Genomic DNA, 23,517 nt, shown 5'->3' on the forward strand with positions numbered 1-23,517 from the left:
AGGTGGAAATAGGCAGTATTAGTGATGGCATGAATATGAGGTCAGAAGCTCATCTCGCGGTTAAATGTAACACCAAGATTGCTAACAGACTGGCTTAATCTCCAATTGTTGTCAGGGAGAGGGATGGAATCAATAGTTAGGGAACAGAGTTTGGAGCGTGGACAGAAAACAATGGCTTCAGTCTTCTCGATATTTAGTTGGAGGAAATTTCTACTCATCCAATACAGGATGTCGGATAAGTAGTCTGATATTTTAGCAATAGTGGAGGAGTCGAGAGAGCTGTTGGTGAGGTAAAGCTGGGTGTCAGTGTTCATTCCGAACGGTTTAGAATCAATGCCACCCTACCAATTAAAATATCACTACTTACAATGGCATGACCTTGCCAACATTGTAAATGCTGAAATTTTCCGACATTATCACTTTAGTAAAGTTTTTGCATTTGTTGTGTAAGTGCTAATGTTTGTGTTCATCAAAATCAAGGATAGCCATGATGTGGAACTAACATCATCCACCAATCCTAATATTTGAGGCTCTATCTGTAGCAACTGCTCCTGCCTCTGGCCCAGCAGTGTGCTCTCATTCTCAAACTCATAATATTGCCACCTATCCAGTTTTGAAATAGATAGTCTGATCTTTAAGTGGATGTCAGGAAATTTCTGAGATGTAAACTGCATACCAAATAGTCATACAGAACATTAGACCAAATAGAATATTCATCTTCCATCATCTTCCATATCTTATTGTTTGGCTGCATTGGAACATTTCATTACATTAAAGGTGCTATATAAATACAAGTTGTTCTGTTGTTAAAGTTTTAGCCCACTAAGAACTGGGTTAATGATGTTCAAATTCATTTCACTTTGGACTGAGCCACAGGAGATATTCATCGTGTTAGGCTGGGTTGCATTGATGCCCAGTTCTAGGTATGGAAGCACGGCTGGCTGTTAATTTATTATCCACTGATTCCTCCTTCAACAAACTATTCTCAGAACAAAAATAAGCTTTTAATTTTAAAAGTTATATTGAAAGGAGGTCAGATTGGCAAAATAATGTAGTCAAAACAATAACATTGCAGATTTTAAAAAGTTATTTCTACATGATTGCACAACTGTAAATTAGTTTCTAAAAAGGTAAAAAGCAAAAGAAAAATAACTGCTAATTCATTTTACATGCCTTTTTCCTTGGTTGTAACTCTCATAGGAACATTGGAACAGGATTAGACCATTCTGACTCTCCAGCCTGTTCCACCATTCAGTGAGATCTCCAACCTGTGCTCCTTGAGAGTTTGGCTTCCTCAGTGAGAGCACACAATCATGGAATGACCCTTTATATCTGTACCTGAAGACTTAACTTGCTAAGATGCCACTTCATCAGAAGTTAGCATGAAAGCCACCAATTTGAACTGCCACACATGCAGAGCACTTCTGCACATACATGGATGATGTTCCTACATCATTCTGGGGCAATTTCAGGACAGAGGCCTGGCAGCATTGTCAATGCTGATTTTTGTCTGCAGGTGCATTATGTAAGAAATATTGAGGAATGTTATGCATTTAACATGTTAGCATATTGCAAAACAAAAAAATCCCTGAAACGTCTTACAGAGAAAGCAACTTTCAATTTGTATCACAGTTTAAAATGAACATGTTCAGAGAAAAGTAATAACCTTTAAATATTTATTTTTATCTAATGTTGTTGTGGTGATAACTTTAGCAGATAACTGGATCAGGTGGTTTCTAAGCCTAACTGTACAAAGGGAACTTAGATGAAACTGTCTTGAATAGCGATTGATTAGAATGTTAGAACCTCAATTTGCCTTACTTACTTGCCAGTGGGAGACTAATAAGAGCCAGTGTGGGAGTTACTTCATCACTCAGCTGTGAATGTACCAAAAACGTTTCAAGGCCATTCTGAGGCGATCTTATAGGAAAAGCCAAGCAACTTGGAAACTTTAAATTATGAGTTTTTTTTAAAAAAAACATCAGCAAATGTTCACAAGTAAGTTGTGTTTTAAGCTTCCTTCCCATCAACAATTCTGATGGTGCTAATCCACATAGCAATTGAATAGTTCTGTATTGCTGTTTGAAAATCTTGATTTTTCTTTAACAATGCTGTAATAGTTCTGACTGCTCGCTTAGCTTCTCCATTAGATTGTGGATATCTAGGGGAATTTGTTAGATGTAGAAATCCACAGTTTTCCACAAAGTGCCTGAAGTAGTCTTTTGCAAATTGTGGTCCATTATCGGACAATATCTGATCAGGTAGACCATGTGTTGAAGATTTCTTGTACACTCAAATGACTTCAATTTTCACTGTGTACAAACATTTAACCTCAATCCACCTGGAAAAGTAGTCAATGACAATCAGGTAGGATTTTCCATCAAATATGAATAGATCTATCCCCAGACGTTCTCACGGTCTGGTTGGGAATTGGGTCGAAATAAGACTTTCCCTCTGATCCTTTCTGTGCACTGTACATACCTGGCAATTTGAACTAATTTCTTCTATATCATGATTTTCCTGCCCACCACATGGACGCCTGAGCCCCTGCTCAACATTTATGACATGACCCTGGTGTATTTTCTACAAAGGTGTCTACACAGTGTGACTCTGAAATCACCAGCCACTTGTCATATACCAGCAAATCATTCACTATAGTAAAGTATGTTATATTATTATTATAGTAAAGTGTTTTCTGTGTTCAAAGAAAATTTTCATCCTCTTACCACTAGGACTCTGCTGAGGTCAGCCTTCCTTGCAATATTGGTGGAAATAGATGCATTCTTCATCTTGCATCTCAGCATTACAAATTTCTTTGACAGAAGTAGGAAGTGGGAATTTGCTGATGGCTCTCGTCTTTTGCGGGTCTACCATTACGCTGCTACTGCTGACAATGTGTCCTAAAAATGGATAGATTTTTTTGAAAATTCGCACTTCTCATTAGGCCTTTGTCCTACAAACACTTCAAAACCACTCTAACCCTAAGGTCATGTTCATCAATGGACTCACCATGAACTAAGATGTTGTCCATATGGCATGTTACAACTTCAAGGCCCTGTATAATATTCAACATAGTTCTTTGGAATATTTACGGTGCTGACGTGAGACCAAATGGTAGATGGTGAAAACAAAATCTTCCAAACAGAGTAATGAAAGTCGTAAATAACCTTGACTTCTTATCCATGGAACAATGAGGGGAGGCGGTGGCATAGTGGTAATGTCACTAGACTAGCAACCCAGAGCCCCAGGCAAATATTCTGGGACATGGGTTTGAATCCCACCATGGCAGATGGTGGAATTTGAATATGAATAATATATCTGAAATTAAAAATTAGTCTAGTGGTGACCATGAAACCATCGTCAATTGTTGTAAAAACTCATCTGGTTCACTAATGTCCTTTAGGGAAGGAAAATCTGCCATATTTACCTGGTCTGGCCTACATGCAACTCCAGACCCACAGAAATGTGGCTGATGCTTATATGCCTTCAGAAATGGCCAAACAAGTCACTCAGTTATATCAAATCGCTACGTCTAAGAAATGAAACCAGATGGACTACCCAGCATTGACCTAGGCACTAGAATGACAATGGCAAACCTAGCCCTGTTGACCCTGCAAAGTCCTCCTTACGAACCATCTGGGGGCTTGTGTCAAAATTGGGACAGCTGTCCTACTGACTAGTAAAGCAGCAGCCTGACATAGTCATACTCACAAAATCATACCTTGCAGACAATGTTCCAGACACCACCATCATCATCCATGGGTACGGCGTGTCCCACCAGCAGGACAGACCCAACAGAGGTGGCTGCACAATTGGGAAGGAGTTGCTCTGGGAGTCCTCAACATTGACTCTGGACCCCATGAAGTCTCATGGCAACAGGTCAAACATGGGCAAGGATACCTCCTGCTGATTACCACTTACCGCCCCCACCACCACCAAACCCCTCAGCTGATGAATCATTGCTTCTCCGTGTTGAACACCAAGTGGAAGAAGCACTGAGGGGAGCAAGGGCACAAAATCTGGCTGGGGGGCTTCAATGTTCATTACCAAGTGTGGCTCGGTAGCACCACTACTGACTGCGCCCTAAAGGAAATAGCTGCTAAACTGGGTCTGCAGCAGGTGCTGAGGGAACCAACAAGAGGGAAAAGCCTACTGGACATCGTCCTCACCAAACTACCTGTTGCAGATGCATCTGTCCATGACAGTGTTGGTAGGAGCGACCACCGTACAGTCCTTGTAGAGACGAAGTCTCGTCTTCACATTGCGGGTATTCACCACCGTGCTAAATGGGATAGATTTCGAACAGATCTAGCAACTCAAAATTGGGCATCCATGAGGAACTGTGGGCCATCAGCAGCAGCAGAATTGTATTCAACCACAATCTGTAACCTCATGACCCGGCATATCCCCCACTCTACCATTACCATCAAAGCCAGGGGACCAACCCTGGTTCAATGAAGAGTGCAAGAGGGCATGCCAGGAGCAGCACCAGGCATACCTCAAAATGAGGTGTTAGCCTAGTGAAGCTACAACACAGGACTACTTGCATGCCAAACAGCGGAAGCAGCATGCAGTAAACAGGGCTAAGTGATCCCCCAACCAACGGATCAGATCTAAGCTCTGCAGTCCTGCTACATCCAGTCATGAATGGTGGTAGACAATTAAACAACTAACAGGAGGAGGCTCCACAAATATCCCCATCCTCAATGATGGGGGAGCCCAGCATATCAGTGCAAAAAATATGGTTGAAGCATTTGCAACAATCGTCAGCCAGAAGTACCGAGTGCATGATCCATCTCAGCCTCCTCCTGAGGTCCCCAGCATCACAGATGCCAGTCTTCAGCCAATCCGATTCACTCCACGAGATCAAGAAATGGCCAAAGGCACTGGATACTGCAAAGACTATGGGCCCTGAAACATTCCGGCAATAGTACTGAAGACTTGTGATCCAGAACACGCCCTAGCCAAGCTGTTCCAGTACAACTACAATACTGGCATCTATCCGGCAATGTGGAAAATTGCCCAGGTATGTCCTGTGCACAAAAAGCAGGAGAAATCCAACCCGGCCAATTACTGCCCCATCAGTCTACTCCCGATCATCAGCAAAGTGATGGAAGGGGTCGTCAACTGTGCTATCAAGTGGAACTGAAGCAAGGACATCTCCTTTCCTGCCTGTCTTCATCTCTTCCCATAGAACTGAATCTCCTGAAAACACGTGAAACTCAAAGAGAGAAGGATTTGCCACATGAATAAAGTTTTAAGATGTTTACTGGGCCCTAACGAATTGCAAGACCATAGCTTCAATCAAGGACTACAGCGAGCTCGAGGAACAGTAACAAGATATTGGCTCAAACTGTTTTACTTATCTTTTCTTCTGCTCTTTTCTATTCCTATCTGCATGTTTATATCGTGTGTGCATGCTAGCATGAGCGTGTCGTATATCCATAGGCGTGAACTGTATTAGAGTTTAATACATTTCCACTTTCTGCTTTGAACCAAAGAAAGCCTGTGTGTGCTCAGTTCTTTGCCTTATAATTGGAAACTGTGAACATGGATTCACAAAAAGGTGAGCTGAAAACACTGTGTTTAAAATTAAACCCTGTTACAATAAGACCAGGTAAAAACAGCCAAAGACCCCCAGACACATTGCTCAACTGGTCGTAACAAGATGGTAACTATCTCCCCTTGACGTTCAATGGCATTATCATCACTGACTCCCCCATTATCAACATCCTGGGGATCACCATTGACCAGATCCTGAACTGGACCAGCCAAATAAATGCTGTGGCTACAAGAGCAAGTCAGAGGCTGGGTATTCTACACAGAGTAACTCACCTCCTGTCTCTGCAATGCTTGTCCACCATCTACAAGGTACAAGTCAGGAGTGTGTTGAAATATTCTCTATTTGCCTGGATGAGTGCAGCTCCCATGACACTCAAGAAGCTCGACACCATCCAGGACAAAGCAGTCCACTTGACTGGCACCCTATCCACCACCTTCAACATTCACTCCCTCCACCACAGACACACAATGGCAGCAGTGTGTACCGTTTACAAGATGCACTGCAGCAACTCACCAAGACTCCTTCAATAGAACCTTCCAAACCTGCGACCTCTACCACCTAGAAGGACAAGGGCAGCAGATGCATGGGGATACCACCACCTGCAAGTTCCCCTCCTGACTTGGAACTATATCACCGTTCCTCCACTGTCGCTAGGATAAAATCTTGGAACTCCCTTCCTAACACCACTGTGGATGTACCTACACCCCAAGGACTACAGCGGTTCAAGAAGGCAGCTCACCACCACCTTCTCAAGGGCCATTAGGATGGGCAATAAATGCTGGCCTAGCCAGCAACGCACATATCCCCTGAATGAATAAAAAAAAACTTGCCAAAAGCCACTATTCACGTTAAGCTTTGTGAAGACAGTAATTTTAGATAACTTTGCCAAGCTTTCATCCACTGAGGACATCGGGTGAACGTCTTGTGCTATAGCCTTATTAAGTTGAGTCTACACAAATGCGAAGATCACAAGTTAGGTTTAGGAACAATTCCCGACCACCAGACTGTAGGTTCAGTAACAGGAGAAATGACTCCCATCCTGGTCATGTCTTGTAGTTGATGTTGGATTTGCTTCATCAGTGAGTGTAGAATCTTCTGAGGCATGAAAAGCCATACTGGTTTAGCATGTTTTCACAAAGTGGTACTATATTCAGTCTTCAGTCTCCCTAGACCAGTAAACAATTTCAGAAATTCCTTTTGGATGGGACTGCTGGATTCTTGTTCTTTAACTTCTTCCACTTTCTTTATAAGATGAAGGCCCATACAAGCTCTCCTGCTTGAGAGAGAATTCCTGATTCCTTAGAACAGAGTGTTTCTAATATTTGTTTTCCTTGCATTAGAGTGTTGTCTGTAGCTTTCCCTTTACTTCAAGTTCAACCCCTCCTGGGCCATGTAACTGAGTACCTGCAACCGCCAGAAAATGTGTTGATAGTGTTATGGTCCTGTAATTTTTTTTCCTGAAATATGCGGTTTGCCTTTAAGGCTTGCAAAGGATCAGTATTGCTTTAAGAACCAGCAAGCCTCAGGAGTTACAGGAAGGTGCATTTTTGTTGCCTTAGAAACAGCCATTTGGAGACTGCGATTCAAAGGGTACATTCTCATTACCATAGATACAGTCACTGGGACTGAGTATCAAGCGATACATTTGTTACAATGCAATTTTGAACTGGCTTTTTAGTTGAAGACAGTTTATTCTAGCAGAACACAGACACAGAGGACACACAGACAGACAGCTGTGGTGTTTAACACCTGAAAAAGAGCTCTCAACCATTTAAACTGAAGGAATAGGATTTTTGTCTGATAATTACTATTGCTCAAAATTCTAAAAATGTCAAGCCAAAACAGAGATCTCTGGTAATTTAAACTGAAGGAAGGGAAGTTAGACTGTGACAATCTTTTATCCCTCAAAAACTCTAAAGTCAGATTGATTCTATTGAAAGTGTTTGCAAGTTGTTAATTGTTCAAATTCACTGGAGAAGGAAAGCATCACCTACTGCTTGAGTTAGACTATGGGCTGTTCAACTGTGGAAGAACCTTTTTTCTGCATCGACGACTGTGAGGACTTCAAGCAACATTCTGTGAGGACTTCAAGCAACATAGAACTGTAAATTTGCAAGGACTCAAATTTTTTCTATTTTAAATGTTGTTTATATCTTCATAGTGTTTAAGAATTTAATTCTTCTCAGTAAAGAGTTAATTTGTTGATTTAAAGACACCTACTTTGGTTAGCCTCATTTGGGGGTTAATAGATGGTACAATTTGGCAGGGTCTTTCTTTAATTTGGAAAGTTTTAAATGATATGTTAGGCAATCTGTGGAGCAACAGGATTGAATTAACAGTGCGTTTCTCCCACCACAATCAGAATCATACATTTTGATTGGGGGCTTTTACTGGAGCGGTCGGTCATAAAATTAGTGTCATGCTAGGCCCCCACCTGCCAAGAATGAGGTACATTAATTTTGTCATGAACATTAACTTTAAACTGTTACTGGAGTGAGGGGAGGACTTGTTGAACATAACGGCTGTGGCTGGAAGGGACGTTTACATATTGGCAGACAGTGTTTGGAAGGACAAAGCAGCCATTTCCTGACATTCAACCCACAATGGACTTTTGATCACCAGACGTTGAAGGTGGGGGAGCTCGCATTCCAGGTTGACTGCTAAGATGGCCAAATACACAAATGGACATGGTCAAACCAGCTAGTCACATGACTAACCTGCTGGGCAACTTGAGTTTTTTTGAATTAGTACAAACAGTTTGGGCAAAAAGCTGTTTGCTCCTGGACTGAGATCTCTCTCCTGTCTGCTCCCATCTCTTTCTCACAAGCCTCTGAATCCACTGAAGACACATAAACCCCAAGAGAGAAAAGTCTCCTACAGTGAACAAGGTTTAAGACGAATATGGGGCCCCAACAAAATCAAGGACTCTACAGTGAGCTCAAAGAACCATAACAACAACTCTTCAGAGATTGCCTCAAACCTTTCCACTTTATTTTTCTTTGCACGTGTGTATCACCTATGCATGCTAGCATGGGGTGCAGTGTGTATCCATAGGCGATAACCAAATTAGAGTTTAAGTTTAAATGTAATAAATTTCAACTTTTCTTCTTTAAACTTAAGAAAGCCTGTATGTGCTGGTTTCTTTGTCTTATAATTGGAAAGCGGTGAACAAGGAATCGCCAAGGGGAAGCTAAAAACATAGTGTGTTTAAAATTAAACCCTGTTACAGGAAGACCAGGTGAAGGCTGAAAGGAAAGCCTAGACCTCTTTCTCACCTGGTTGTAACAATAGCCACGACTCTTTGTCTGATAAGACTATTACACTTGTTCTGGTGTCCAGTTTAAAATTAGTGATTTGTCCATTGACGTATATATCTACAGACCAAAATGCTTGATTAGGATCATTGATCTCACAAAGAAAGTGTTTTGATTGTTCTCCTTATGGAGGTTGTTTAACTTCGTTAACCACTCTGTGGCTTGAATGCTTTTTCTTTGAAACTTTTGAGAGTAGAGATTTTACTTTGGCACATTTTCCCAAAATGTCCTATTTTCTTACAGTGGAAGCATTCTGCTTTGTTTGCAGGACACTGTTCGTGCCTGTGGGTACTTTTTGCGCCACATCACTGGCAGGGTTTAATGGCGTTTTGTGTTTCACCCCTCTCCCCTGCCCAGGTTTATGTTCTTTTCTGGTGCTTCTTTTACAGCCCTCCAGTTAAGGAACTGTATGGTTGCTGAAGGTTTCATTAAAGCCCAAGATTTAAAGCAAAAATATTTAAATACATACCAGCACAATTTGGTGACATTCATGTTGAGATTGGTCCCTTCCCTTTGTATGCCGATTTGGAATGGGATCAAGGGAACTTCTAAAGGCATAGAAACTCTTAAATATCCTTTGGAAGACTTTCTTCGTAATGTTAATGACATGTTTCCAGTGCAATGTTTTGTGTTACACATTTCTAAAAACTTTTTATTAATAATATGTTTTTAAAATTCCTGCCTTTATCCAAGTATTTCATGGTTACTTCTTTCATGTTGTACCGGGAGGGTCAGCAGACCTAAAACCTTTCTGTAGATTTTGGAAAACCTATTTGCCTATGATTCAGGACAACTATGGCCGAGTATGTGCAAGCACTTAATCCTATAAGAAGCATAGATTATTTAAGTAAAGAAAAGCAACTCATTTGAACAAAAAATAAAGGTCCAATTAAATGTCATTTTTAAGAGCACTTTTGCTGATTGGAGAATTCACTTGAAGGCTAAGTTGCAAGGACAGGTTGTTGCTGTATTCACTGAAGTGTAAAATATTGACCTAGACTTTCCTGTGAGTGTTGAAGGAATGGCTTTCACCATTCATCTCATGTACAGCTGCTCACAGACTTTTAGTGGGCTTGTCAGTGCAGCTTTCCAGTCTTCTGGCATCTGTTTAAATTCAGTGTACTCTACAGCGGATCTGTGAGCAAGCCATGCAACAGGGAAGCAGCTCAACCAGTCAGATTGAAGAACCCTAACAGATGGGAAAGCAGGAAGTTTTAAAAAAACAGGAAATATAAATTACATTTAAATAGTTGTTCAGGAAGCAAAATGATATTGGGTCATGTACATGGGATTAGGGGAAAATATAAAGATATGATTTTGTGCTCTGTTTTTTTTTTGTATTTTATTAAATCTGCAACATTAATTTTCTTCTGAGGGAAGGAGAATCCATGGTTACAAAATTAATTTTCAGGAACCAAGAAGTTATTTAGCAGTAATTATCACATTGCTTGGTGTCATATTATGTTTCATAATGCTCCTGTGAAGTGCCTTGTGATGTTTTATTACGTTAAAGGCACTATATAAATATAAATTGTTGTTGTTGTTATGCCATTAGAAATTCAGTTATTCCTGATTGTAGAAGTGCTAAATTTTTGGTCTTTAAAGTGAACGTAGTGGGGAATTAGCCTAAGTTCATGCCATCACAGAGGTCTCTATGCAGATTTCATCAGCGAAGACTGCAACAATGCAGGTTGTGAAGGAGCAGGGTATCACTGACACCAACTTCTGGATTTCCACATTTACCTGCCCATGTGTGGACATGAGAAGTTGCTGTCAGTTTTACCCAGTAATAATGCTAAACGCTGACAGGCTTGCTATTATTAGGGCAACAAAATCTATGCCATTATTTTTTTTGTTTCTGAGGGCACACACCTTCCCTTTTGTTCTCTTTCCCTCCCACCCCCACTTCACTTGCCTAAAACCTATTACATTTCTAACCTTTGCCAGTTCTGATGAAAGGTCACAGACCTGAAACATTAATTCTGCTTCTCTCTCCACAGATGCTGCCAGACCTACTAAGTATTTTTATTTAGAGATACAGCACTGAAACAGGCCCTTCGGCCCACCGAGTCTGTGCCGACCAACAACCACCCATTTATACTAACCCTACAGTTATGCCATATTCCCTACCACCTACCTACACTAGGGGCAATTTACAACAGCCAATTTACCTATCACCTGCAAGTCTTTGGCTGTGGGAGGAAACCGGAGCACCCGGCAAAAACCTACGTGGTCACAGGGAGAACTTGCAAACTCCGCACAGGCAGTACCCAGAATCGAACCCGGGTCCCTGGAGCTGTGAGGCTGTGGTGCTAACCACTGCGCCACCCAGCACTGTTTTTATTTGAGGTTATGTTGAACTTGTATACGATACTAGTTTGGCCTCAACTGGGCTATTGTGTCCAGTTTTGGGCATGTGCTTTATGGAGGCGTTAGAGAGGGTGCAGAAAAGATTCTCGAGAATGATTTCAGGGATGAGAAACTTCAGTTATGAAGATAGGATAGAGATGTTGGGACTGTTTTCCATGCAGAAGAGAAGGCAGAGAGAAGATTTGAAAGAGGTATTCAAAATCATGAAGGGTCTGAACAGAATAGATAGGGAGAAACTGTTCCCGCTCGTGAAAGGATTGAGAACAAGAGGACACAGATTTAAAGTAATTTGTAAAAGAAGCAAAAGCAACACGAGGAAAAACTTTTTCACAAAGCGAGTGGTTAAGGTCTGGAATGTACTGCCTGAGAGTGTGGTGGAGGCAGGTTCAATTGAAGCATTCAAAAGGGAACTGAATTGTGGCATGAAAAGGAAGAATGTACAGGGTTACGAGAAGGCAGGAAAGTGACACTGGGTGAAATGCTCATAAGGAGAGCTGGTGCGGACAGGATGGGCCAAATGGCCTCCTTCTGCGCTGTAACAATTCTGTGAATTCTATGAAATGTAAGTGTCTTTGCAGCAGTGCTTGTGGATCAGGGGAGCAATAGTGTTCCTTCAGGCCCAACAAGCTAAACCAATAAACCCCACCCTGCGATCTGACTGCTCTCACTGACCACAGTGGGCGGCACAGTGGCGCAGTGGTAGGGCGGCACAGTGGCGCAATGGTTAGCACCGCAGCCTCACAGCTCCAGCGACCCGGGTTCAATTCTGGGTACTGCCTGTGTGGAGTTTGCAAGTTCACCCTGTGTCTGCGTGGGTTTCCTCCGGGTGCTCCGGTTTCCTCCCACATGGCAAACACTTGCAGGTTGATAGGTAAATTGGCCATTATAAATTGCCACTAGTATAGGTAGGTGGTAGGGAAATATAGGGACAGGTGGGGATGTGGTAGGAATATGGTATTAGTGTAGGATTAGTATAAATGGGTGGTTGATGGTCGGCACAGACTCAGTGGGCCGAAGGGCCTGTTTCAGTGCTGTATCTCTAAACTAAACTAAACTATCAGACACACCTTGACAGCATCGGATTCCCCAACCACCATCCGAGCCCCCCCAGGCTATCATCCAACCTTCCGCCCCACAATCAGGACTCCCCAGACCACGATCCTACCATTCCTCCCAGTGATTGGAACAGCCAGACCACCATGGGACCCCCAACCCTGAGATCAGGACCTCCCAGGCCACCTTGTAAACCTCCCCCCACCCCGCCCTCCTGTTCCCACTGTGATTAGACCCACTCCACCCCTCCCCCACCCCACAATCTGGACACTCCCATGATCCGGAACCTGCCTGATGCGGATGTCCTCCCCCCTCACCACCCTTCAATCCAGACCTCTCCTCCCCGCCTTGATCCCTCTCACTCCCCCAATACATCTAACTGCTGTCATAGGCTTCGGTTCTGTGAAGCAGACTTCATGCCTGTAAAGGCCTCCAGCTATCAATCAGGCTGCCTGTGGGAGGGAACCACACTTCAAGAAGCCCTGCAGTTAAATTCTGCAGGACATTCAACAAACCCGTTCTTCTACATTTCACAGCCTCACGATATCCACCCCAACCCTATCACAGAACCCACTTCCTGGTGAGAATCCAGGCCAAAGCAGCTGTGCTGTCAAGCCATTAGAGTCATAGAGTTATACAGCACAGAAACAGGCCCTTCGGCCCATCGTGTCCATGCCAGCCATCAAGCACCGATCTATTCTAATCCCATTTTCCAGCACTTGTTACAATAAACAAACCTGCTACTTTCAAATGAATGCTAATGCAAGGGTGAATTATAGATACAAATTTGGTCCTGAGCTAGTTGGGCTTTGGCAAATGAACGTGCAAGAGTTCTGACAGACCTCTAGCCTGCAATCTATGTTATCGCTATCCAAGCTACAATTTTACTTGCTTTCACTTTTAAAATAAACCCATTGTTAACTCAGGAGAAACTAACCAGGCCGATAAGGAGTCGAACAGTAATCAAAAGATTAAAATTTTGTGTGTGTGTGTAAATGGGTGCCTGCATATACTTATCTTTGTTTACATATGTATGCATGGGTAACATTTGAGGAAGCAATTTACAGAAATTGGTCATCTTCTCTTCCTCATCTACATGCTGTCTGTCCTTTGGCAAGATCATCCATGGATATGAAGTCAGCTTCCACATGTACACTGACAGCATCCAGCCCCACCTCTCCAATGCTTCAGTTCTGTCAAACTGCCTGCTCAATATTCAGTCTTGGATGAATGGCAATTTCCTCCAGTTATATACTGGGGAGACTTGTGATGGAATATAGGTATAATAGGCTTGTTAAGTAGAATTTGGAAATAGTTAGTGTATTATGCCTTTAGAGTTGAAGATTGAATAAATGGTTAGTTTTCAGAGTTCACTGAAGTTCCTCTTTAAGATGGTACAGTTAAACATTTCAAGATCTCTGTTAGAATAGAATTGCTGTTACCAGGGACTTGGAAGATAAACACACACATTGAAATATCCTGTGTTACCTCAGTAAGAGGTAGCAATAAACTTGATTGGTTTATGGGGTTGTTGTTCAGACAGGTTGGCTCCAGAGGTTGCTGTGGGCACAATAGAAAGGGCAATTAACTATAAATGGAATGTACTCACATGAACAAGAGATGTCAAATAAACACAATTATAAACATTTTGACCAGATAAAAGCACACAACTTCAAATTACAGTAAAATATTAAATTACAGGTATGGATTTTAAAAGGAACACAGGAAGGTCACATCTAATGCAAAAGTCATATGACACCTTAGAAATAGTATAAAAATACAAGGTTCTGAAGCAAACACTTAGGGGTGTTGAATCCTCAACAACACTTCTCATCCCATGCCTTATTCAGAGATTTAAGGTACAAGTTTACTTTAAATTTTGATAGATATTCTAAGATAATTTTGTTGTACCATTAGTAAGGTTAAACTTTTGGATTCTATGTTAGAAATAAAAATATGTGTTACATCTCTCAGTAATATTTGATTTTGTGATATACTTACCCATGGTTGGATTACACAAACAAGTTGATTCTTATACTACTGGAAGAATAACTAATAATTTGAAAAGTACATTTGTTTCACCATAAATCTTTGAGGATTGTGGATTTTTATCGCTAGAAATTAAGAGAATGTACACAAATTTGTGTTGATATTGCACAATGTTTAATTTTAACTTGTCATTTGATTTAAAACATCTCTTAGAACATTCCTTTTCGAAAAAAATAGTTTGCATTAAAATTTGAAATAAGATGCTTGTGATCTTTTGCAATGGACTTTGCCCAGTGACTTTGTTTGCTTCAGTCTTGAATCATTTAGCAAAGTGATCAATAATTGATTTGTTTTCCTGGGTATTGAATGACAAATTAAATTTACCTAAGCAGCTGATGTTATAGAAACTGATTCTTGTCTGTAGAAAAGGATTACTTTTATGCTCAGCTCAGCATGTCCAATGGTTTAGCAAATTTACTCAGTGAGTAACTAAACCACACAGACCACAACGTTTTTGGACTCTGTACCAGTTTTAACTGAGCTATCGAACTGCAGCCATTGAGGAAGAGTACTACAGTTGGACCCAGTGCCCTTAGGTGAGGAGAAGAAAATCAAACAGTTTTTCCCAGATTACTATCCAGTGACCCCTGTGAATGATGACAGGATGGCACTCAGTTATGCGGTTAGGTAGGCTGGCCTTATTTCTTATTATAGCCAAGATACCAGAGATTGACTGACACCCATGAACCTGAACCCCAGCAAGGAGTCATGAGTGTAGAAGAGGGAAGGAAAATTTATAAAAGATGTTACAATGGAAAGAAAAAGTAGCTAAAGTAACCTATGCAACTGGAAAAATCATTATGATGCCTACCCCGAGGAGCTGTGGTTTGCTTTGAAAGTACTATTGACTTTCGTTTATGTTTCATATACTGTATTTTATAATTTATTATATATATTACATTTTTTATTACTCACCCTCTAGGCTTGCACATGAGGATTGACCACATGTTAAGTTGTAGACTTTGAATGTTATCTTCTTCTGCGTTCTTGTAAAATTTCACTGGTTACATCTTCCCAATTAATAACTACCATTAACAACTACCCCATGATTTCTATTGTCCATTCAATTAGCTGTTAGCCATATCTTTTTAGAGTTAGAGAAATGTCAGTATATTCTGCTTGTAGTGCCTGTGTTGATGTTCATCCTTTTTTTTCTGCTTTTTCTCTTACCCTTAAATACTTTTCTTCAAATGCTTATCTAATTCCCTTTTAAATGTTCTGATTGGCTCAGCCTCAGTAGCCGCTTATAGAAATGCATAGCCTATTCTAATCATCCTTTGCATGAAGATATTTCTTCCAATTTCATCAATTACTAATTCTAGATTTATGGCCCTTTTTGAGGGATTGTATTAAATAAGTTTTAAATGTCAGTTGTTATTTGAACTAAATTATCATCCATCAATTCAGTTGTATTCTCGAAGGATTGTAATAAATTTGATAAATTCATATTAGCTTATTATTAATACATTACAATTACATTTTTAATATAACAGATTGAAAGAAAAAACAGATTGCACTATATGTCCACATTATAATTACAAAGTCTGCATATTCAAAAATATTATGGTCCAGAGCATTTTTCAAAGTTCAAATAACACTTTCACGATTTCAGGAGATTTTGTTGCCTGTGCTATCTGTATCAGCTGCACAAAATCTTTTCTTGATCCTTACAAATAGAAAAATGTTTTCAGACTTCTTGGAACTTTCTTTCCTCCCCATAACAAGTAGAGCAGGCATCCTTTCCTGGAAACAATAGCTTTCAGGGACTTTTTGAACGATTATCAAGTGATTGGGTTGGATGATTTCCTGCCCCACCTCCTCCAAGGATCACTTGTATAACTGCCAGTAAATTGACCTCTCAGAACACATATGAGTAAAAGCTTTGCTCTGAGATGCTATGATTAGGGCTGGACCTCTGTGTTAGGCAATGTTATTTAGATATTATGTGCTTGAACAGCTTATTTTGAGGAAACATTATTTGGTCTCAAGCCTTTCTTCCTTTCTAAGTCTTCCTATATTATGGTTAAAAAAATTGTTACAATTATGACAATGTATTTTAGATCTGTCGGTGTTAAATTTCATTTGCCTGTCCTATTTTGAAATGTAAATATCTACTGTACATAAGATGGCACTGCACTACAAATTGTTCCATGATAATTATTTGTGTAACATTGTTTCATTTTAACATACCAGGTTGTTCTGTTAAGTTTTGAGCTGGTAGTAATGCTGCCAGTTCTTGATGCATGACATTCTCAGGATTATCAATGCTGGTGAGGTTATTACTCTATGTTTATTAAGAAATCTAGTGGGTTACTGTAAAGTATTTTACTTTAAAGTATTTGTAATAGAGCTCTCCCTTTTTGGGTCAGTTGGTAAATGTAAATAGTGTGGAACTCAGCCAAGGAGATAACAGAAAATAAGGGCACTACAATCGGCTTCAGTGTTCCAGGGCTAATTAGAAGAAAAATCAGCCATTCCTGATTAGTGGTCCTTGCTGGAAGGACAGGATCAGATTGTGTTGTGATGCCATACAGAGTTGAATAGGCTGGCACCACTTGATGTGTGGGCTCATGCATGAAGAAAACTCAGTTTGGAAAGTTACTGGAAGACAACCATAAGTACATTTTGAAAAATTGCTGGAAATTCTATCAAGATTGTATGAGCCAGGCTCTCCCCAATGGCCATACACATCACAGTCAAAAAGGTTCCATATTCAGTCCTATTTTTGTGGTGAGTTAGCTGATGACAGCAGGGCCAATAAAGGGGGTACTACTGTTCGCTTCAACATGACCAATCTAGAAAGTAGGAATATCAACTAAAGTTCCTGTTCATGACCATTACTGTCATGAAAACTAATCAAATATACAAGATCAGAGCATTAATAGGTATGCGAAACCTGAATAAAGTGGGAACATCTGCTTATTAAGTCACTCAATACACAGTTGTTGATGTAATGTTGAAACTAGTTGACAGTCATCGGTGTGAAGTGGCACCAATAAGGGAGAAATCATGAGACTGATCCCAAAAATCAAAGTTATCAAGAAATAGTGGAGAAATTTTGGACTTTCAGCCTTTTTCAGAATGCAACCAAGAAAGGATCTCATGGAGATAAATAACATAATTACTGATAGAAGTGCTACAAGTTCAAACAGAAGGATTAAGGCGAGTTTAGGATAGATGTCCAGATATTCTTCAGATACAGAAATGAACTTTCAGGTAAAAGCTCCTTCATTCAGGGAAGAGTTGTATGTGATGGGACACTGTAATTTTTTTTCTGAATAGATGAGCCAGTAAGGATCAATTGGCATTCTTCATTTTTCTAGAAATTGTTTTCTGTGTCCATATTGGGTTCAGTTGTACTCCCATAGATAGATAATCTGCCAACATTCACCTTCCAGGCTTACGCATGAGGATTGACCTTTTGACTGAGGGACCAGGCGGCAGCTATTGTCCACAGAACCATATATCCTCACTCCCCAAGAAGCACCATCTTCAAGGAAGAAGATGAGAAAAGATTGGATGGCCTGCAATTTTCCCTTTGATATCTTAAAACTGCACTAGTAACACTTGTTTCTTTTAAAATCACTACCGGATACCAGAGAAAAGAGTTTGTAAATAGCCCTCTCCCAAAAATCCAATAGATGCAACAACAACAACTTATATAGCACCTTTAACGTAATAAAACTTCCCAAGATGCTTCACAGGAGCATTATAAAACAAATATGGCACTGAGCCACACAAGGAGACATTAGGTCAGATGACCAAAAGTTTGGACAAAGAGATAGGTTTTAAGAAGTATCTTAAAGGAGGAAAGCGAGGGAGAGGGGTGTTGGGAGGGAATTCCGGAGCTTAGGGCGTAGGCAACTGAAGGCCCAACCAACAAAGGTGTAGCGATTTAAAATCAGGGTGCTCGAGTGCAAAATTAGATGAGCGCAGATACGTTGGAGAGTGTAGGGCTGGAGAAAATTACAGAGATAGGGAGGGGTGAGGCCACAGAGGGGTTTGAAAACAAGGATGAGTATTTTTAAATCAAGACGTTGCTTAACTGGCAGCCAGTGTAAGTCAGCAAGCACAAGGGTGATAGTTGAATGGAACTTGGTGCAAGTTAACAGACAGGCAGTACACCTCAAGTTGATAGAGCATAGAACGCGGGAGACCAGCCAACAGTGCATTGGAATAGTCAAGTCGAGAGATAACAAAGGGAGGAATGAACAACAACCACTTATATTTACATAGTTCCTTTAACATAGTAAAACGTCTTCAGGCTCTTCACAAGAGCATTATAAAACAAAGTATGACACCAAGCCACAATAGGAGATATTAGAAATAAAAACAAGAAATGCTGGAAATACGCAGCAGGTCTGGCAGCATCGTGGAGAGAGAAGCAGAGTTAACGTTTCAGGTCAGTAACTCTTCTTCAGAACTGGCAGATATTAGAAATGTAAAAGGTTATAAGCAAGTAAAGTGGGCTTGCTTATAACCTTTTACATTTCTAATATTTGCCAGTTCTGAAGAAAGGTCACTGACCTGAAACGTTAACTCTGCTTCTCTCTCCACAGATGCTGCCAGACCTGCTGCGTATTTCCAGCATTTCTTGTTTTTATTTCAGATTTCCAGCACCAACAGTATTTTGCTTTTATTATAGGCGATATTAGGTCTGATGCCCAAAAGCTTGGTCAAAGACGTAGGTTTTAAGGGGACCAGCCAAGAGTGTATTGGGATAGTCAAGTCTAGAGGTAATGAAGGCATGAATGAGGGTTTCAGCAGCAGATGAACTGTGACGGGGCAAAATTGGGTAATGTTATGGAGTTGGGAATAGGCGGTCTTTGTGATGGCACGAATATTAGTTCCGAAGCTCATCTCAGGGTCAAATATGACACCAAGGGTTGTGAACAGACTGGCTTAATCTCAGACTGTTGACACTGAGTGGGATGGAGTTGATAGCTAGGGAATAGAATTTGGAGCGGGGACCGAAAACAATGGCTTCAGTCTTCCCCATATTTAATTGGAGGAAATTCTTGCTCATCCAATACTGGATGTCAGGAAAGCAGTCTGATAATTTAGCAACAGCGGAGAAGTCAAGAGAAGTGGAGGTTGTTTGGTCGACACAAGAGACAGTACAAGTTTCAGCATTCTAACACATGCTTCACTCTGTAAACATCCATCTTTATTTGCTTGTGTCTGTGTGTGTGTGTGTGAGTGACCCTAGTCATGAAAGGGAGCCAATATAAATGGACTCCTATCAAGTCACACACAGGATCTTAAAGATAGCCTGCTCTGGTTATCACAACAGCACAGAAAACAAGTCATGTTCTCCTCACATACCATAACATCTCCCTTTTTTTAATTACTTATCTAAAAGAATAAAAGTATAATCATATAATCCGAATCACAGCACAATAACAAGCAACAAATGTATAAATGTATGATGTATGTTTTTTCAACTGAGTCCTTCAGTGTTCAGTTCAATGAGTCAATAAAACTAAGTCTTTGTGTATCAATAAATGTGTATCCAACGTTCTTTTTACTGATTGTCTAACATATACTCAAACCTGAATAGACCCTTTCAAAATAAAACTTGAGCTTTATAAAAGAATTCCCTATATTCTCGTGGGCATGCTCATCTCACTTGCTGACAAACTGCTCATGTTTGGCTGACATCTTGATATTCTCCCTTGATCAAGTAGACCTAGTTGGCCAGCTCTGCTGCAATGCCATCAAAGATGTTGTGACCGTTGATCTCTCTGCTCTGGGTCTCATGGATGTAGATGCTCCTTCATGTTTCTGAAACTGGCATTTGTCACTCTCAGCTTTGACTGATGTGCTAGAAGTTGCTGCTGCATAGGAAACATTTTCCTTACTCTCCCTGCTCTGAGCTGCCATCTGATCTGCTTTTCACTGATTCTCTTGTGTGGACTGACTCAGATTGAGCTGGAGGTGGTATCAGTTCAGGTGACAGCATCAGGAATTAATGATTTCTCCTGTAGACATGTCCTATCTCTATCTGAACTAGGTAAGATCTGGGTCCTACTTTGTCTTTACACCAGCCTAGCCTCCACTCCAGGCCTTGACTGTCTGGCTGGATTCTGACCGGCTGTCCTATCTCCAGCTCTGGAAGGGGAGCTGCACCTTTGTCATACAGTTTCTTTGCTTGTTGTTTTGTGTTGCATGTTCTCAGCTACCCTTTTACTTCATATGGTTTCAGTAGTCCCTCAGGTGTGGAGAACAATATGCTGGTGCGATGAGACATCAATCTCTGTGGCGGGCTGCTTCCACTCTCATTGGGTGTGTTGAGCCAATATAGGACTGCTAGGTAGACATCTTGTCCTTCTCTTGAAGTCTTCTTGAGAATATTCTTTGCTATCTTCATGGCTGATTCAGCCTTCCCGTTGCATTGGCTGTGTAGTGGCGATATTGTGAAATGCTTGAACTCCCAGTTTCATGCAAATTCTTCTTTTCGTTTGCCAAAAATTGAGGCCCTTTGTCAGTTATCACCTCATCAGGCTTGCCATATCTTGCAAGCTGGCCCTTTGTGTATTTGACTACTGCTGCCACTGTGGTGTCACCTGTTAGCCTATCCACGTCCCAGTAATCGCTGTAGTGATCTACTGTAATCAGGTAGTTCTCACTCCAGTAGTTAAACCAATCTTGTGACAGAACACTCCAGGGACGTGGCGGCATGTTATATGACATCATTGGCTCTTTCTGCTGTTTTACCTGAAATGCATTGCATGTGCTACATTGTGTTATTTTGTCTTTCAGTTGTGCAACCACTCCTAGCCAGAAAAGAACCTCTCTGGCTCATCTAATGCAAGCGTCTACTTCAAGGTGACTGTTGTGGATTCTGTCCAACATCAGTGGTTGCATTGCTTTAGGAACAATGACTTTCATGTCCTTGTAGAGAACTGCATTCTGAATTGTTATCTCCTCTCTGGAATTGAAGTACTCTCTAACTGAGACTGGTACTTCTGCTCTGTCATCTGACCATCCATTCATCACCATGGATGCCAGTGTTTGTAGTGTCTGATCCCTCAAAGTCTCTTTCTGCAGCTGTATGGATGTCACATTGCTCACGCTCACTCTCACACTTGATTAATCTGTTAGATTTCATTGTAAATTGAGTCTGCCTTTCTGCTACGGGGTTCATATATGTTGTCATGGAAGTGTTTTTTTTTCTCTGTTTGAAAACTAAGGGGTGTCTGTGTGCTTTTAAGACTGACAGAAGTTTTAATATTCTCTGGGAACAGTGTGTGCGAGCTGCCTAAGAAAAAGCAAGAGAGAGAGTTCACATGCCGCATTGTATCTGTTTGACTGTATGTAAAAACTGGCTAGAACCAGTTTGATCTGGCAGACTAGCAAAGCATTCTCTCTTTGAAGGAAGGATTTTGACTCTCTCTCAGCAGAAAATCTACATTGGCCTACAGGCTGTGTGTTGCCAAAAGATGAAAAATCCCATGGAAAGGAATCTTTGCATTCTTGGAGGTAGCAAATTCCTTTTTACTTACAGTCTCTAAGAAGTCTCTACCCCAGGAGTGACTTTCTGTTGTCTTTCATATTTCTGGGAGTTCTGGAAACTCAATAAAGTTTCTAATGATAGACTGCTAATTCAAAATCTAAATAGACTTGTTGTACTCTTTGTTAAAAGATCTGTGTGACACCTTCTGCAACCAAAGTGCTGTGAATGCTTATCCATTACAGACTGTTCATCAAACTCGCCTGGAGACTTCAAGTGGCATCTGACTATTCGACTCTGGGACATGGAACCGAACTAGGAAAGTAACCCACCAAGACTTACAACCCAGTTGTTTTATTATTCCTAAGAAACAGCTCTAATTTAAAACATCATTTTAGAACCGATTAACCGTTGGTTTTTGAATGTATGTGTGTGTTGATGAGGGTTAAGAGGAATAAGAAGTTATAAAGTCTTTTCAGACATAGATTTATCTCGGTATTGTTTAAGACTTAGTTTATTAATAGTTAATTTGTTGTTGTTTAAAGATACCTGGTTTGGTGTGTTTTATTCTGGGGGTTAATAAAATGTTTAATTTGGCTAATTTCCAGTAGGGGTGGGAAACTTTAGTAATATGCTGGGACCTGTGGAGTAATGGGACTGAATTGACAGTGCATTACTCCCGCCTCGCATGTAACAATGTAGTCTCTACTCAACTAGTCAACTATGTATATCTCCTTCCCAGGAACAGTACCTGACATCCAGCTGGTAGTTCTATAATCTCAGCACCATTCTTAGAAGCCTCTTTGGTGCACTTGCCAAAACCCGTCTTTAGCATCAATAACTGAGAAGATACGAGCTTTAGATAGCCTCAGTAAGATGTCATCCACAGTGGGAATAGGGTAGTGTGGGCATTTCAAGTCCCGAGGGTCAAAGTTTGTTAGGCTTCTTCACAATGACTGAACTATTAATTCATTCTGTTGGATGAGTAACTTAGGCAAGGATTCCCCATTCTTCAAGTTCACGGAACTTCTGCTTTAGTTCCTGCTTCAAGGAAATAGCTACTTTACAAGCTGCATGCTTCACTGGAGGTACTGTGATATCTACGTCAAGGTGATACTTTCTTGGATAAAGCCTAAGCCTTCAAAAACATTGGCATACTTATTGATTACATCATGTGTAATCTTCTCCTACTCCCATCTGGTTTACTTTGTTCCAGGTCTGTGGGGCGTTCATCATAATTAATCCCATCTGGAGTGATGTTTTATTTGACAGAAGAGGCATCTGATGCACATCCACTACCTTGAAAGTGACCTTATGCAATGACCCTCATGTTGGCAGGAATAGTAGTTCCATCATAAAGTCTAATCTTTGTTGCATAAAAAAAGTGCTTCTTCATATTCTCCCTGTATCTTTTGCCCAAAACTTTCAATCTGTATCCCCTAGTCTTTGTATCATTCATTAATGGGAACAGCTTTTCTTTGTGTAACCTATCTAAACTGCATTAATCTTGCACACTTCAGTTAAATCTCCCCCAATCTCCTTTTGTTCTAAGGAGAACAAACCCAGCTTTTTCAACCTAACTTTGTAACTGAAATCCTCCATCCTTCGAACCATGCTGGTAAATCTCCTCTGCATCCTCTCAAGGACCCTTACATCCTTCTTGATGTGTGGTGACTAGAACTGGACATAATATTCCAGTTGGGGTCTCACCAGAG

General features: G+C 40.8%; 1 long non-coding RNA gene across 1 annotated transcript in view; it reads right to left on the reverse strand.

The window, feature by feature from the left end:
• Positions 1–2,773: 2,773 nt before the first annotated feature.
• The window catches only part of LOC137379749 (uncharacterized), a 29,704-nt gene continuing 8,960 nt past the window's right edge, over positions 2,774–23,517 (reverse strand). Inside the window, exons 3-4 of the long non-coding RNA XR_010976901.1 lie at positions 13,789–13,860; positions 2,774–2,900 (exon numbers count right to left, since the gene is read on the reverse strand). This is a non-coding gene — a long non-coding RNA (uncharacterized lncRNA). The remainder of the gene's footprint in view (positions 2,901–13,788; positions 13,861–23,517) is intronic.

This window comes from Heterodontus francisci, chromosome 2, assembly GCF_036365525.1.
Source record: "Heterodontus francisci isolate sHetFra1 chromosome 2, sHetFra1.hap1, whole genome shotgun sequence".
NCBI classification, from domain to species: domain Eukaryota; kingdom Metazoa; phylum Chordata; class Chondrichthyes; order Heterodontiformes; family Heterodontidae; genus Heterodontus; species Heterodontus francisci.